This window comes from Cynocephalus volans, chromosome 4 (assembly GCF_027409185.1).
Source record: "Cynocephalus volans isolate mCynVol1 chromosome 4, mCynVol1.pri, whole genome shotgun sequence".
Lineage (NCBI taxonomy): Eukaryota > Metazoa > Chordata > Mammalia > Dermoptera > Cynocephalidae > Cynocephalus > Cynocephalus volans.
The window spans coordinates 104,732,879-104,745,170 of NC_084463.1; the positions used below are offsets into that span (position 1 = coordinate 104,732,879).

The 12,292-nt window shown below is 34.4% G+C and overlaps 1 pseudogene; it reads right to left on the reverse strand.

Moving 5' to 3' along the window:
• Positions 1–1,010: 1,010 nt before the first annotated feature.
• On the reverse strand, positions 1,011–1,947 carry LOC134376336 (olfactory receptor 52P1-like; annotated as a pseudogene).
• Positions 1,948–12,292: the final 10,345 nt, after the last annotated feature.

A 12,292-nucleotide genomic window follows, 5' to 3' on the forward strand; every position in this document is an offset into this window, starting at 1 on the left:
ACTCTAAGTTTTACTCAAGTTTTCAAAGTATAGTCTCAATGTTAAAAGGTTGCATTGATTGGAATTTTCTCTGGTAAAATAGAAAAAATTCACATTTAGGGTTTTGCCAAAATATTGTAATACAGTGTGTCAGGAACAGGGACTGAGGAAGACTGAAAAAATCTACCTCAATATCTAGAATAAGAAGAGCAGACATAGAAGAATAAAACATGAAATAGTCAGAGGAATAAGCTTCCTTGCTCATGAAGTAAATAAAATCTAAAGACTCTGTCACAGTAGACAATATTGTGCAGTGTTTAAAACCATGCTTTTTGAACCCAAATTCTTTGGGTTTGAGTTCTGCATTGTCACTTTTTAAGTGAGTTACCTTGTTCAATTTACATAACCTCTCTGTGCCTCAATTTCCTAATTTTTTGAAAGAGAATAATAATAACACCAATCTCACTTTGTGTATAGTTTTTTGGGCTAAAGGAGTAAATACGTGTAAAAGGATTAGTAAATGGCCAAACACACAGTAATAATTACTTGAGTGTTAAGCCACAATTACTAAATTTATGGTCAGTAAAAATTATCTTGAAAATAATAATGTTTACTCAATTACTACTTTTTAAGAGGGGATTTACAAAATACAAATTGTAAAATAGTCATTATTATAATATTGCAGAGTCCAATATACTATTTTAAAGTGTTATAATAATTGGCCTACTTATATTATATTTGCAATATAGCAAATTATTATCAATAACATAAAATATGAAATAATAATATTAATAAGAAAATATACTATTGCTAATTATTGAAAAATTCACACAAAAAGGAATTTGTTTATTTTAAAGAAAGAGAAAACAAACAGAATTCAAAATGGAGAAAAAAATGCACAACATTAAATACTCCTGCTATAATGCAATGCTGAATCAAAAAATAACATGTCAGGACAAGGTTGCCACTTTTGTTAACACACCATGTCTTCATGAGCCAGAATCTGCCAACATGAGTCTTATTTAAATGTTTTAGTTTTTAGAAACTTTCTTGTTTGGGAAGAAAAGTCCTACCACTTGGTCACAAATCTGTTTGGTCTTGATGCCATAAACCAGGGGATTAACTGCAAGAGGCAGTAGAAGGTACATACTTGCAAAAATTATGTGGACACTTGGAGGCACCTTCCTGCCAATGCAGTGAGTTTGGAAGCTGAACAGTGCAGGTGTGTAGGAGACTAGAATAGTGCAGACATGGGTAGCACAGGTGCCCAGTTCTTTAAAACGGGCATTCTGGGAAGAGAGCTGGAATACTTCCTGGAGAATTTTGATGTAAGATGTGGCTATGAGCCCTAGGTCCAATATCATCACTGAAAGGGCCATAGAGATTCCATATACTCTGTTAATGAGCATGTTGGCACTGGCCAACTTTACCACACCCATGTGTTCACAGTAGGCATGATTGATGACATATTTGGTGATGTGGCAGCCTCTTAATGAGAAGAGGACAGGGAAATACCATAGGGATAGCTCGGATCAAACCAACAAGACCCATTTTAATGACCATTGATGTTGTCAGGATGGTTGTATAACGCAGTGGGATGCAAATAGCTACATAGCAGTCAAAGGCCATGGCAACGAGCAAGGCTGACTCAATAATGCAAAATGTGTGGATGAAATATATTTGTACTAGGTAGATATTAATGTCAAACCTGTGAGCATCAAACCAGAAGATGCCAAGGATCTTGGGGGCTATGGAAGTGCTAAGAGCCACGACATTCATTGCTAGCATACATAGGCTGGTGAGGCTTGTCTCTAGCTTGACAGTAGCAATTATTACACTGTTCCCTATTAGGGTCAAGACAAACAGGAGGAAGACAGGAATGCTAATCCAACAGTGAAAATCTTGCAAACCAGGCACCCCAACCAGGCAGAAGAATGAGATGTGGTAATGTGTAGCATTGTCTGCCATGTTAAAACTGCAGAGGTTGGTTAACTCAATTCCTAAGTATTTTATTTTTTTTTTTGGTGGCTATTGTAAATGGGCAGGCTTTCTTGATTTCTCGTTCTGCATGTTCACTATTGGAGAAAAGAAATGCTACTGATTTTTGTGTGTTGATTTTGTATCCTGCTACTGTGCTGAAATCATTTATCAGGCATGAATACGACCCCAAAAGCACGGGCAACCAAAGGAAAAATAAACAAATGGGATTATATCAAACTAAAAAGCTTCTGCACAGCAAAAGAAACAATTAAAAGAGTTAAAAGACAACCAACAGAGTGGGAGAAAATATTTGCAAAATATACATCTGACAAAGGATTAATATCCAGAATATATAAGGAACTCAAACAACTTTACAAGAAGAAAACAAGCAACCCAATTAAAAAATGGGCAAAAGAGCTAAGTAGGCATTTCTCTAAGGAAGATATCCAAATGGCCAACAGACATATGAAAAAATGCTCAACATCACTCAGCATCCGGGAAATGCAAATCAAAACCACATTGAGATACCATCTAACCCCAGTTAGGATGGCTAAAATCCAAAAGACTATGAACGATAAATGCTGGCGAGGCTGCGGAGAAAAAGGAACTCTCATACATTGTTGGTGGGACTGCAAAATGGTGCAGCCTCTATGGAAAATGGTATGGAGGTTCCTTAAACAATTGCAAATAGATCTACCATACGACCCAGCCATCCCACTCTTGGGAATATACCCAGAGGAATGGAAATCATCAAGTCGAAGGTATACCTGTTCCCCAATGTTCATCGCAGCACTCTTTACAATAGCCAAGAGCTGGAACCAGCCCAAATGTCCATCATCAGATGAGTGGATACGGAAAATGTGGTACATCTACACAATGGAATACTACTCAGCTATAAAAACGAATGAAATACTGCCATTTGCAACAACATGGATGGACCTTGAGAGAATTATATTAAGTGAAACAAGTCAGGCACAGAAAGAGAAATACCACATGTTCTCACTTATTGGAGGGAGCTAAAAATTAATATATAAATTCACACACACACATACACACATACACACACAAACCGGGGGGCGGGGAGGAAGAAGATATAACAACCACAATTATTTGAAGTTGATACAACAAACAAACAGAAAGGACATTGTTGGGGGGGAGGGGGGGAGGGAGAAGGGAGGGAGGTTTTGGTGATGGGGAGCATTAATCAGCTACAATGTATATCGACAAAATAAAATTTAAAAAAAAAAAAAAAAAAAAGGACTGACCGGTGCACTCACTGGCTGAGTGCCGGTCACGAAAAAACGACAAAAAAAAAAACTGCAGAGGTTGCACGTTTAGTACAAAGTAGGCAGGTAAATCCCCTATGGGTAGACAGCAGAATGACAGATGACTCTTCCAATTTCCTGCATGCAGAAATTCCAGAAGCATTCTCCAGTAGCCTTTCTGAAGAGCTTGCTCTTCTCTAAAACTACCATAAGTCGTTCAGTAAGTATCTTCATCTGAAAACAAGAAAATTGAATTAAGTTCTTTCTTAATTTCCTCTTTTCTGTGCAGTTTTATTCTATTCTACATTTTCATTTTTATTTTCTAATAAGTAAATATGTTGTGATAAAATGCTCCTGTCCTTGTGCCTATGATTTTTCTGGATTTTGTAATTTAGACAGTCTTATGTAAAGTCTCCTGCTCTTAGGGAACTTTTGATCAAGTGTGAAACTACACATAGAAACACATGCACAGACACATGCACACACACACAGGTGCAAATACATAATAATCAGTAGGTTATATAAATGGTAATTGATATTCTAACAATATACTAGTCCTCAGACAACCAAATAATCAGGAATGGAAAATAGGAAATCGTAACGACTAAATATAACCAAAGATCTTTAGAACACTAAAAATAATAAACTCCCATCTCGGTCGTGATTAATACTTACTTCAGAAAAAGTCTTAAGGCTAATTAGAATATTGACAGGATAATAGAGACTTTCCTTTAAACTAAAGACTACTAGCTGAAAATAGCAGGACAATGCAAATCAATAATTAGAAGTTTAAATGCATATCCTGTAGGTGCTTGTATTTTATTTATTTACTTTTGGGCCATGGTTTTAGCCCACACTACTTAGCCTTTCTATGTTTTAAAACATCAGGTACTTATATGAATTTATTTATTAATTCATCCAATATTATTAAATGTATACTATGAGCCAAGCAATAAAGATGAACTGACTTTTCTGAGCCACCCAAAAAAAGTTAACTTCTTTTGACATCCTGTAAAATTACCTATCATAACTTGTTTTAAAAAGATTTACATATGAATTAATTTAGCATTACACATGTTAAAACAAAATGCTTTAAATAAGTTACCTCTTCCTCCAAAATGAGTGTGAAAATTTTATGTTTTTCAGTCTTTCAGTCTATTAAAACATTACCATAAATAGGTACGTTAGCAGTTAATGAGATAACGTAAGCCCATTTAGTGCTCTGTTAGCCTCTGAGTCCTTGTCTTCTCTCTGGCTTTGGGGTCTGTCCTCCTGAATACAGTGAAGAGCAAAGCAAACAAATCTAGTCCTCCAGGTCTCGGCACCACAAGCACCTTCCTATGACTTTTGCTCTAAACTTGTCTTTCAGTTCTGATAACTGCCCACTATCCTTTCTCCTTGGATGCCGTCTCCTCTTAGCATCATAATTCTGGACTGTGCACCACAGCTTTGTAATATGCTTTTTTTTTTTTTATCTCTGGTTGCTCCCAACATCTAGATTCCTCCTCCTAACTCCACTGATGTGAATGTTCAGTAAATATTAATAAATATTCTTGACAACTCCTCTTTATTTGGATTTTCAAACAATATCTGTGTGGGAAAAAATCTTTCTCGTTAAGATATGTGCCTTCCATTAAACATGCGCTACTCTGGGCCTATGTGAGTAAATATCTGAAGTGTTTCTTTGTATAAAAGTAAGAATTAAAATTTGGGTTAGTTATTAAAAATGTTTTGGAAGAGTTCAGAGTTTGAATCTTATCCCATATATGGAAAGCCAGAGTTCTGGTGATTTCCACATCAGAGATGAGTTTTATAAGCTTAGAAGGCAATAAGAAATTGAGGTAAAAGGCAGGGAGTATTGAATGTTTAAAATGTGAAAGGTTTTTAAACTTAGTAAGAAGCATACTTGGTACCTTTCTAGGTTTGTCCATGTCCTATGACTTTTTATACTTTTAAGAGAGCTGAAATTTCAAGAGGCTGTTTGGCAGAGAACTAGGTGTATAATGAACAAAATAACACATGTAGAAATACAAACATAATTCTTAGCTTAGAAATTATGTAGGAAACAAATCAAGGTTAATTCCTTTTTGAAACATATATTTACTTGTTAGCAAATTATATTTTTACTTGTCAATACATTTCCTTTAAGATAATACTAAGGAAAGTTGTTAAGTCACTCTGCCTTATCCAGGTGACAGCCTCCTTTGAGGACAGTAGGATGTGTGACACAGAGGGACTTGCAAAGAACAACTCCAAGAGCATAACTGCCTTTACAATCTTCTCTTAGGCCTATTTTGAAGGAAATCCATGAGATCATTCAATTCTTATATTTATCAGACAGACTGCTAGCAAAGTCAGAACTCCTGCCCATCTCCATCCCCCAGCTTCCTGTTGTTTCTGTCATTGTGTCTCTTTCTGAAACATACAGATGGCACATTCCATCTGCCACCTGGGCTTTGGCAATTTACCTGCATCTGGGTCATTTCACAGAGTTCTTTGCCTGAAAAATGTCCTTTCTGAGAGCATGGTGCTAGTGGAACATGTGACATATATACTTATGAATAAGTATATATGCTTACGGATAAGTATATATGTCTACAAAAGGTCTTAAATGATCTCACTACAAAATTTCCTAAACGATATTCACTATTTCTCCTCAAATCTCCAGACATCTGATTATATCTTATTTGCTGGCACAGCAGCCACACCCCTCTACCTTTGGAACATTAATATTCCAGTCAAGTAATCATCAAATCTTACTGTATTCAATTATCTGATATCCATCAAATATAGCATAACATCTATCACCATCTCCTTTAGCTACAATATTCATTAATTTCCACATAGTCTATAGCACAAATTACTAATTTCCCTTGTTTCTGTTTATTTTTTTCTTATAAAATCCATCTTCTGACATTCAGTCATCCTTCCTATAATCAAATATGATGATTTTTCTTAAAATCTTACCTTTAAAAGCATCTTTTTTACTTTGAAACAATATTCATTTATCTTTTAACCTCTACCTACCAATCTCTAGTCCCCCAAGCTTGCCTCTACTTCCTTCAACATGTTGCAGAACAAATCACATTTCTGGGACCACACTACATGGTTTTATTTTCTATGTCTTTAAACTTACCCTACCTTTGGACTAGATTACACATTTCCTTGTTGGATTAATCCACTTCTACTTACCTTTTTAATCTTTGCTTAGCATTCTCTAATTCTAAAGTCTATGCTGTCTGTTTCGAACAGTTAATAACCCAACCTTTGCAATAGTAATACCTCGGAAACATGTTGATGAGCACACTTACCAGGTCATTTGGTAACAAGTCATTTATATGCTCCAACTACTGAACTGTTATGTAAAACATGAAATAATAATAATAATAAAAATCCTAAAAGACTTTGTCTCTCCAATATTTAGCTCTTGATGTAGCAGAGAAGCAATTAATTTTGATGTTGCTGTCAGTAATTTTGATGTCGATAAGACATTGTTTATGCCTGATAACATCACATTACTATAGTGCAAAAAATGGCTTTTTATCATGAGTGTATCTTATCTTTTATGACTGCCAATGGGGAAAATGGTGGTTCTAGGCAGCCTAAATAGCCCATCTTCATCAAATGCATTCATCCTCCAGTGTAATCAAAGATATTATGTTCTCTTTATTCTCATCAACGCTGAGCTTCCTTTTATAGAACACCATAGTGTGGAGGTGTAATGTTACTTCTCAACTACCCCTGTATATGGATTCCTGACTGGGTATACAGATTATTTAAAGACATTGAGAATATCATTCCATGACTACATTTCCTAGTGACAGACATAAGTTCAAAATATCTTTTCTTCTGTTTCCACATAAATGATCTTGTATATATACATATATTTGTTATTCTGCATTTTGTAATAATTCTTTCCAGAAGTTGTTATTCCAAATTTTGCTGCCATTCAAGGAATAAGTCAAGTACATTAAAGTAGTAAAGGGCAACAATTTATGTGCCAATATTTTATTTTTTATTTTTTTGGATAAAACAACCATATGATCCAGGAATCCCATTTCTGTGTATATACCCAAAGGATTGTAAGTCATGATGTCAAAGGGACAACTGCACTCCCATGTGCATCACAGCTCTATTTACAATAGCCAAGATATGGAGCTAATCTAAATGTCCGTCAATGGATGACTGGATAAGGAAAATGTGGTATATATAAATAATGGAATACTTCTTAGCCATGAAAAAGAATGAAATTCTGCCTTTTGCAGCAACAGGGATGAGCTTGGAGAAAGTCATATAAAGTGAAATAAACAGGGCACTGAAAGAGAAATATCACATGTCCTCACTCATAAGTGGGAGCTGAGATAGAAAGACAGACCACAATAAAATTTGAATTATCAGAAGGAGAGAAAAGACCTATAGTTACTAGAGGCAGGAAAGGGGAAGGAGAGAGGATTTAGGGAGTGATTGGGTAAGGGACACAAAGAATGATTACAACTTGTAATGATGAACATGCTAATAATATTGATTTAATTATCACTTACTGCACACGAATACTGATACTCAATTCTGTACCCCGTAAATATGTATACCAATTATGTTTCAGTTCAAAAAGCAAATTAGCAAAAATAAAATAAAATATCACTACAAATGTAAAAAACTAACAAAAACTTGATCATGTTGTGAAAAATAATTAATACTAATTTATTTTCCCATCAATAAAATAGACTCCCCCAAAATACTTAACTCATGGCTACAACTTCATCTTCATCCCACAAAATTCTAAGTCTTTATCTCATCTCGAAATGAAAAGAGAACAAGAAATTTAAAAAAATAATAACAATAGTTTTCTTAAGTATATTATTGGCTTAGATTGCCCTAATTAGAGAGTGCTCATGAATCTCATTCCTTGTAGTCTTATTTGTTATCTCATTACACTTACGTACCATCCACTTAAAACCATTATTCATTATCATCTTTTTTTGTTTGTTTTGGCAGCTGGATGATATGGGGATCTGAACCCATGACCTTGGATTATAAGGCTGTGCTCTAACCAACTGAGCTAACAAGCCAGCTTGTCATTATTATCTTTGAGGTCTAAAAGCAACTAGATCTCAGACCCATATTCATTGAAGAACGCTATAAGGCTCATATTTTACAATTCCAATTGCGTTATTATTATATTCATAGATGATTTAAATACATATGAGTGAACCCTTTCTACCCCACTTACAGCTCCGTATTCTCACTTTCCTTCCTCCGTGATTAATTCCACTACATTATGCGGTATCACACCCACGCTTATTATTATCTATAACTTCACATCCTCTGAAAGTTTAAATTCCAACTTACTGCATCATGAGTACAGTCTCCTATTCTCCCATATTCTTACACCCTGCACAAATTCCTTCTCTCTAGATAAATATAGAGTGCGAAATATCACTTAATAATTTTAATCATCTGCATACTCACATGTCTTTTTCCATTTTCTTTCTCTCTCATCTCTTTTGTAACTCAACAACATTGTACCCAACTCTTTTACTTCTGCAAATGGGCTCTTGAACACCACTGGGGAAATTATATAGCTGTGGAGTTTAGTATCATTTATATTATATCTCAGCTTTACTAACTCTAAAATGTGGGTAATAAAAATATTTTTAAAAAATTTATTGTGCTGTTGTGAGGATTATATAAGCTAATATATGTGAAATGCTTAGTGTGCCACCTGGCACATAGTGAGCACCTAATAAATGTTAGCTATTATCATGGGAAACAATATCCAAATAGCGTTCCTTAGGTAGAAACTCTGGTTATGCTATGTAATAGGTGTTAGATCTCCACTTCAAAAAATTACTTAATCTCTCAGTACACTGGGTTCTCAATAAGTATAATAAAATAATAATAATGAGTACTCATTAAAGTGGTTTTTATAAGAAAACTATATAAATATAAGAATTCACGTTTAGAACAGGAAACACTCAACACGTGCTATTAATAGATTTAATTATCCACACTTACTATATTGTCTTTGTATAAAATTAGATATTACTTCTTAGAAGGGAAAATTGTTAAGAATGATAAATTGCTAGTAAATTCCTATTCTACCCATAAACATTCTTAGATGTGCACTCCTCCTTATTATCCCCATCCTAAAACAGAAGAGGTCCTTTCCCATCTCCATAGTTAAGTATCCACCTATACATGTCCCAGATGTCATCTCCTTTTAGACTCCACAGGGGTGTCAATAGCCTCTGTTCTCTTAAATTTAAACCTTCCTCCACCACTGCATTATCTTAGTGAATTGTACAAACTTTAAAACAAACCCATTAATTTTTTGTGGCAATCTACTTGCTTCAAGCCATGTTTCTTGAAAGAAAATGAAAATGTCTCTATTTCTTAACACTAATGTGTTGCCCCTATGAATACAGCGAAACTCCTTTCGCAGAGCAGTTCAGCAATAAGCTAAAAACTGAGAATATCACTATGTCACTGAATTGTTCTGTATATATTTATTTTCATGTTTGTACCCTTCATGAAACTGAGTGTCACAAAAAAGAAAATACTGAAACCCAGAAAGCTCTCATTAAATTCCAAGGGAAAATTTGAAGTTTTTGCACACTCTCCACAGCCTAAGAATTTTATAGATTTTTTATCCTGCTACTCAAACTTTTGACTCCCCAGAATGGTCAGTATTTCCATAATAATTTTCTACCCTTGGTTTTCCTCAACAGCTTTCTTAGAATATATTCTATTAACATCATAACTACAATGAGTTTCAAAAGTAGAAATGATCCTGTTCCAGAGATTTCTTTGTGTCCTTGCACAAAAAGGAAGATATTGGTACACTACTTTTTTAACCTCTGAGAATATCAGTTTTTTAAAAAAATTTCTAATACCAAATCATAATACTCAAACACTGCTTCTGTTTTATAAACATGAATTATGGTTTTTCTGTCTACAAATCTTCATTTCCCACTTGACTTCTAAATGCTTTATCTCAAATAATACCTCACATTATAACATGAACAGTTATTCTCTGTAAATCCTCAAATTAATTTTTCATTGCAGTGTTCAGACAAAGCCACTTACCTGGAAATGGTTAAAATATATGACAGCAGCGGCTTTCAGGAATCGAGTTCTCTGTGGAAAAGTTGCAGCTGTGGTTGCCTTGTAATGCGATATTATGATACTCAGTTGTCTCATCAGGTATTGGAAGACCCGGAGGTCCTCTGATTATACACATAGGAGAAAAAGGTGGAGGGAAAACAAGCCTTGGCCAGGACTATGCACATACATTTTAAAACAAAAGCAGAAATATTACACTGTAAACTCTCCAGCACTGTTATTTGGATGGAGCTTATCTGTTTCTACTTGGGATCATACAGTCTCTAGGGACAGTCCCATGATACCCAGCTTTACTGGAGTGTGAATTAAATGTTTAGACTGTAGCTAATGATGTAAGAAAACCAAGAAGTGCAAATGAGTTTAATATAGACATGCAGACTAAAAAGCAAGAGAAGGGCATTGAAAACCCTATCCTGGATCAGCAGCATTCGATACCAATACAGGGCCGAGGAAATAATAAGGCCACTGAGATCTGAATACTCGAGATATTTCAAGATCTCCGTTCTATTATTTTGTTGCCCTTGCACCGTCTTACTGTGACATAATTTCAAAATTTCCAGTGACTTCGTGATTCTTCCCCCCAAATTCAATGTGCTCAGATGAACTAAAAGCCTCAGGCATATTTGTAGTTTCTTCAGAATTAGTGAGAAGATAGATGCTCTCCAGAATAGCAACATCTATCTATTCTCCTATCAGCGGTTCAAAAGTGATTGCAATTCCTGCATCTCTGGGTTTTGAGCTTCTGATATCTTCAAGTCTAATACAGTAATTAAATGATACTTCACTTATTCCTATATTTCAGTTATTACATTTCTTTAATGCATCTGAACACACTTTCACATGCTGCAGAGCCTTGTGATTTTCTCTCATGTAGTTGGTTTAATGAATTGTTTATATTGATTGTTGATCTTGAGTTTTCCATATTGATGTGCAAGTGCCTCTTGGATATTTAACCTAATACTTATCAGTGGTAAACATTGACAATAATTTGTAATTGGATCTTAACTTTATCATGCCCATAGTTGAAAAAAATAATGATCCATTTTGATGTCACATCATCCAAATTCGCCTATCATGTTTGCTCTGGGATTTCTTTTCTTTCTTTTGACATTTTTGTCATCACACCTGTATCAATAAGTCATGTTAATGCTTTGTCTTCTAATTTTATAGTTTCAACATTCACACCTTGGTATTTTGTTCATCTGAAGTTCTTCTTTCCATATGATGCATGGTAAATATCCGGTTTTACTTTTCTTATTATATAAGCCATTTCTGCAGAGCCAACTAAAAGATGCTTGTTCTTTATTTGGGATGCAAACTTAAATATACATTGATTTCCAATATGAAAATAAGTCTACCTCTACATTCTCCAGTTGATTCTACTGCTCTCATTAACTGTTTTTGTACCCATACCTTGTTCCACTTATTACCATTACTTTGCAATATTAATTCATTTTAGTAGAGTGTTTGATGTTGAGTGATCCTTACATTTTTGGTGTAAATCTTATTTTACGATGATATTTTGCTCATGTGATATCTGACGATTTGTGTTAACTAATATTTGGCAGTATATTCACATCAATATTCTGAAATCACATGGATTTAAAATCTGTATTCTTGTATGTCATATTCATTAAAAATAATGTATCTGTTGGCCCGATAACAAAGTATTGTTATTATAACTTATTGGAATCATTTGGCCTTGTGAATTTTTTTGAACCATGAGTCCTTTAAAAGCACTTTGGTTTAATTTGCAAATATTTGACACACAACTAACTTTTGTTGTTGATTTATGATTATGTTTTATTGCAATCTGAGAAAATAACTTAGTAAATAAGATATTTTATTTTTTAAGTCCTTTGAACTTTATTGAATCTTTTTCTGTGGTCCAGAAGATAGTGTATTTTGTTGAATGCTCATTTGTGAGTGAAACAAAAATATATTCT